This window comes from Arvicola amphibius, chromosome X (genome assembly GCF_903992535.2).
Source record: "Arvicola amphibius chromosome X, mArvAmp1.2, whole genome shotgun sequence".
NCBI lineage: Eukaryota > Metazoa > Chordata > Mammalia > Rodentia > Cricetidae > Arvicola > Arvicola amphibius.
The window spans coordinates 90,023,323-90,029,355 of record NC_052065.1 but is presented as its reverse complement, the minus strand read 5'-3'; the positions used below and the strand labels follow the sequence as shown (position 1 = coordinate 90,029,355).

The following is a 6,033-nucleotide window of genomic DNA, read 5'->3' as shown; positions in this document are numbered from 1 at the left end:
GCAATTCCCTGAGGTACTTCTCCAGAACTGGGATGGAAACCTGTGATTCCCAGCTCTGTGTGCATGTGTGCTGGAGATCTGAATTCGGGTCCTCATGCTTGTGCAGGAAGCATTTTTGCCGCCTAAGCCATGTCCCCTTGCAGTTGGAGTTCACTAAGAAGAGATTCTGAAATAGATTGAGGCACAGGAATTATAGTAAAAAGGAGAAGTGTTCCTGGAGAGAAGAAGATGCACCCAAGTGGACATCTTGACTGTTTAAGGAAGAGTCTTAAATATTTTAGCAGTAGCAAAATATGCAGTTTTAGAGACGTTCAAGTTACATTTCAAAGGGTTGCTAAGAGAGTTTCCCTCTCTTTCTATTTCCCCTCCTTTTTATGCTTTTTAGAAATATTGTTTATTTTATAGAAACTGGTACAGACCATGTCCCTTAAGAACTCATGTCCCAAGCCAAAAAGTACAAACAGAATCGAAAGGGGCAATGTCTGTTGTGTACACTTCCGCCTGAGTAACGGTTTTGCTAACTGCTGATGAAAGTGAGAACTTCTCCTGGGATCTTCAGACAGCCTGCCTTACTCTTAGGATGCTTTCTTTCTCTCCAGTGAAGCTATCTTTGGAGTTAGCTGTCACTCTCCCTGCATCTGTCATCTTGACTACAAACGTGATGCTCTTCTTTTGGTCCAGACCCTCAGATTTTTAAAAGTAGCTTCAAGCTGAGACCAGGCCATTTTCCCACAGTTCAGTTCGCTGCACAATTTCTATCTCCCATTGAAAACCACAGTCCTGGAGTGAAGCAGCTGTGTGCTGGACCTTCAAGGCCAATTGGAAAGTTTACACTGCTCGGCCTTTTTTATCATCATGAACCTGAAAATGTACAGCCCTGCAAAGGGCAGCCTCTCTGTGCACACATGACATTTCATTAAATGAACAAAGGACAATATTAAGGGAGCTGAAGTTTGATCACCAAAAATCAACACAAAAATAACAACCAATAGTGAATATTGAACACCAGAATCCAGATTAGCAGATGTTCTAAAGAGCTGGAGCGTCAGTATTCAATTTTCATTTTGAACATGTTACAAAAGAACCAATTTTAAAAATAGAAAATGATTGAGAGAAAAGGAAAAACAAAAAAGAATTTCTGAAACCATCAAATGGCACTCCTCCCCCATGCAGTTTGTTTCTGATGAACATCAGCCTCGTCTTCTTCCATTCCCAGTTCTGTGGAGTATGTTTATCAGCAATTCTCTGCCCTTCAAAGAGAAATCCAAATGAATTCGTTGGCATTCCCTGTCTTTGATACTGTGATTTTTTGAGTTTCTTCCGATGTGTTGATATTTTCACTTTGAAATGTATCTCACTGCTATCCTATCCAATAACTTTGAGTTTAATGTATTCCCTTCCTTCTTGTCCCCTAAGTCCTCAGTTGAAGGTTTTATCTCCTGGTCAGACATGGTGATGGTGGCTTTATTGGAGATCTGTACACTACAGTGGCCTCTGGAAGGCACATCCTTACTCTCTCTATTTTCCTTCAGTTTTCAGTAAGTGAAATTACAAGGTGTCTTCAGGGTTCTGTATCTTGGATGGCTTGTAATCTGATAAATTGGGGACCAAGTTTGTAAATATAAGAGTCCATGGGGTGTCAATCTAACTCAAATAATCACATTCCACTCCCTGTCCCCATTAGGCTCAGTCCAAGATCAAAAGTCCCTATAGCCTTTCACAGACTCAACACTGTTTAAAAGTCCAAAGTCTGTTCTTAGACTCACAGAAATCTTGTAACTGTAATCCTCTGTCAAATCAAAATCAAAAGCAGATCACATACTTCCAACATCCAATAACACAGGATATACTTGACTGGACTGGAGAGATGGCTCATAGGTTAAGAGCACTGTCTGCTCTTTCAGAGGTTCTGAGTTCAATTCCTGCAAGCAGATGGTGGCTCACAGCCATCTATAATGAGCTCTGGTCCTCTCTTCTGGTGTGCAAGCACACATGCAGGCAGAACACTGTATACATAATAAATAAGTATTTTTTAAAAAGAGAAAAAAGGAATATACATTATCATTTCCAAAGGGAGGAAAGGGCAGGTAGGGAGGAAATACTGGACCAAAGCGTGACTGAAAACCAGCAGGGAAATCTACAAATTCTACATTTCCATGCCTGATGTCAAAGTGCTTTTCAGATCTACTCCTATCAACTTTATCGGAACACATTTCTCTCTCCCGAGCTCGTTTCCCAGCCGCTGTTCCACTTTCCTCGGCAGGTGTCCCAGAACCCTGGCAACTCCAACATCTTGGAGTCTTGAAAGTTTCAAATTTGCAGCTTCATGCATTGGCCTCGTTGGGCCTCCATACAGAGGCTTCCCTTACCTTACACCTGGCCTCAACAGCTTTCCTTAGCCCTGGAGGGAGAGTGCACAACCCCTTTCTTTTATTCTTGAGTCTAAAGCCAAACCCAAAGCTACCAAATCTGCTGCTACCTAGGTCCAAAATCTGAGCCCCTGGATTACTCGTATTTGCCTAAACTTTGACTTGTTGATAGTTCCCTGCGCTGTTCCTTCAATGCATTTATTCAAGCTGGGAATTTAGCTGTGTGGGAACTTGCTCTCAGGTCACCACTCCCTTTTTCCCATTTAGCACCAGGCATTTCTTTAAACTCTTTATCTCCTTGAGCACAGGATTTAGATCCAACATTACTCTTCCTGGTGTCTGTTTTCTCTTTACACTACACAGTTTGTGTTTCTGCATTGTAGATCTGTATCAAAGTGATTCCAACTAACTACATAACAACAGTCAATACCAGGCTGTCTTGAAATCTTCTCTGTCAATTCCATTAATCCAAAATTCTTCACTTTAGCCTTAGGCAGAGGACAAGAGCAAAAAGCAACCACATTCTCTAGCAAAATATCATAAGAATGGTCTCGAGGCCACTCGCTAATATTTTTCCTCTCTGAAACTTCTTGTGTGGGGTTGTTACTATCTACATGTCCCTTAGCATCCCTGTCTATGCTCCTACTTAGAGGACCCAGTAAGTCCAGCATAAAGAATTCAACCATTTTTTTTTCTTGGCCAAAGATCCTGGGTGAGGTTGGGAACAGTTAGTGGTATGTGGTGGTTCGAGTAAGATTCACCCCCATAGGCTCATATATTTGCATGGATGGTCCTCAGTTAATGTGCTGTCTGGGAATGACTAGGGGGTATAACTTTGTTACGAGAGGTGTGGCCTTGTGGGAGGATGTGTGTTACAGGGAGTAGGCATGGAGTGGAGTGAGCCCATATTTATCCCAGTCTCTCTCTCTCTCTCTCTCTCTCTCTCTCTCTCTCTCTCTCTCTCTCTCTCTCTCTCTCTCTCTCTTTCTCTCTCTCTTCTGCCAGTGGATCAGGATGTAGTTCTCTAACATCATGCCTGCCTGAGTGCTGCTATGCTCCTCACCATAATGATCATGGACTCATCCTCTGAAACTGTAAGCAAGGCCCTGGTTAAATGCTTTCATTTATAAGAGTTGCTGTCATCATCGTAATCTCTTCACAGCAATAAAGCAGCAACTAACATAATATGTATGGGCATTCCAACTGCATGTATGTTTACGGACCATGTAAGTGTAAATGTCCTTGGAGGCCAGGAGAGGGCATCAAATACTCTGGAACTTGTATTACAGATGTCTGTAATTATCTTGTGGATGTTGGGAACAGAACTCCGGACCTCTGCAAGAGGGGGATGTGCTCTTAACTTCTCAGCCAATCTTTCCAGTTCCCGAAATATTTTCAGATAAAAGGAATATTGTCAGTTATGATGGAACTGTTGACACTCGGCTGGCAAGAGGCTTCACTCTTCCAGGGTGAAGGGCTCGTTTCCCTTTTCATGTTCCTTTCAGTTCCCCTGTTTCTATCCTGCTTCGAAGATATCTAACAGAGATAACTTCAGAATGAAAAACTGTGTGTGCTTCAGGGAACAGTTTCAGGCTATTTCAGGTCATCACAAGAGACAAGTCACCGACAGCGTGTTCATAATGGTCACTGTCACAGAAGTGTGTGGTATAGACTCCTTTCATAAGGACAAGAATAAATGTGGTGGCATTTCATTGCATTTTTATAAATAAAGACTGCGTGAAGATCTGAGAGTACAACAGTCCCACTGGTCATCTTTACAGATCAGGTTAGGGTAACACACACACACACACACACACACACACACACACCTTTAATCCCAGTAGCCACACTAGTTGCCATAGAAACTAAATGGTGCATGCCTTTAATCCCAGTGGTGCATGCCTTTAATCCTAGCCCTAGAGAGGAATATAAGATGGGGGAGGGGAGGGAAGAACCAGGGTATGGTGTCACTCACAATGGGCTTGTTCTTCCTACATCAATTAACAATCAAGACAATCTCTCCACAGATGTGCCTATAAGCCAATCTGATCTATATGCAATTCCTAGATTTAAATTCTCTACCCAGTTACATCTAATAAGTTGTTTACATTGCTATATGTAGCACCAGCTTATTTCCTGTATTGTTGAGTAATATTCTGCTATATGAATACACTTTAGTTTGCTTATCCAGTTCTTTTTCACAGACACTGGGTTAATTTTCATGTATGGGGATAGTACAGATCAAAGATGCTACTACTAATGTTATTACTCAACTCTTTTGGAAGCACAGGTTTTCCTTTCTCTACAGTAATAAGATAGTGGTGGAATTGTTGGATCCTGTGTTGAGAATATTTTTGACTTTGTGGGAAGCTGCTAAACTGTTTCCTAAAGCAGTAGTACTGTTTTGTGTATCACCCTTCATGTGCGAGAGTGTTACAGTAGCTTCACACACTTGCCAACAGTAACTGATGCCAATCTTTTGATTCCAGCTATTCTAGAAAGTGTAATTTCTTTCTACTTTGATGCCGCTTTTATTTTATTTTTTATTTACAAACATTTGGCTTTATTTTAAGCTTCCTATTATAGTGATTACAGGGCAATCTTTTTTTTTCATTTGCCACAGGTTTCTTTCTATTCTTTTTTAATTAAATATTTTATTTAATAATAATGCATGCATACAATGTTTCTGGATCCATTACCTCTAATTCCCTGCCTCATTCCTTCCCTATTATATATGCTTTTCCTTCCCAACTTCATGTGTTTTTCTCCTTCTTAAAAAGTTGAATACCCGTGGAGTGCTCTTGGTGCTACCAGTATGTCCATGGATGCAGAGCCATCTACTGGAGCGTGGGTAGGCCTCTCAGATGCTGCGTCCTTGAGGAAAACCAACTCTCTCGCAGCAGCTGTGTATCGTCAATAGCTTCTCAGACTGAGGTGGGAATTCATGAGCCCCTCCCCCATCCATATTGAAATTTAGCGTTGGCTCGATTTTGTGCAAGGCTTGTACATTCTCACAGCTGTTGGGAGTTCATGTGTGCAACTGTGCTGTCATGTCCAGAAAATGCATGTGTCACTAGAGACATCTACTTCCCTTCACTCTTACAGTCTTTCCACTTCTAGAGCCTTGGGGAAATGAGGTGTGTCACAGATGTGCCATTTAGAGTAAGTCTCTTGTTCTATGCAGTAACAGTTAAGAGTTTCTGCATTAATCACCATCTACTGTAAAAAGAAGCTTCCCTGATGGGAGTTGATAGACACCCTAATCTATTAGTACAAATGTAAGAACTTGTGGGGGGGCAGGTTATTATTTATTTAGCAGAATAAAAGAGCTATTTTTTTCCCTGGGACCTATGGCATAACCAGCATAGATTTTTTTGTTAGTTTTTTGTTTTGGTTTGGTTTTGGTTTGGTTTGGATTGTTTATTTTATTTTTCTTTTTCTTTTGGTTCAGTTAATAGTATTGAGCATGGGGTGCCACTTACGGCAAGCACCTTAAATCCAATCAATGGCTGGTTTACATGATCACATTTGTGCCTCTGTTGTACCAATGGGCATATCTTGCCAAGATAGTCATTATTATCACTCACGTGTTTCACAGCTGGGTAAGGTGGATGATGACTTTTCTCCCCAGCTAATGTGACAAGAACTTCTCAGCACTGGGAAA

The 6,033-nt window shown here is 41.3% G+C and overlaps 1 pseudogene; it reads right to left on the bottom strand.

Annotated features, from left to right (window-relative positions):
* Positions 1-1,147: 1,147 nt before the first annotated feature.
* LOC119804366 lies at positions 1,148-1,451 on the bottom strand (annotated as a pseudogene).
* Positions 1,452-6,033: the final 4,582 nt, after the last annotated feature.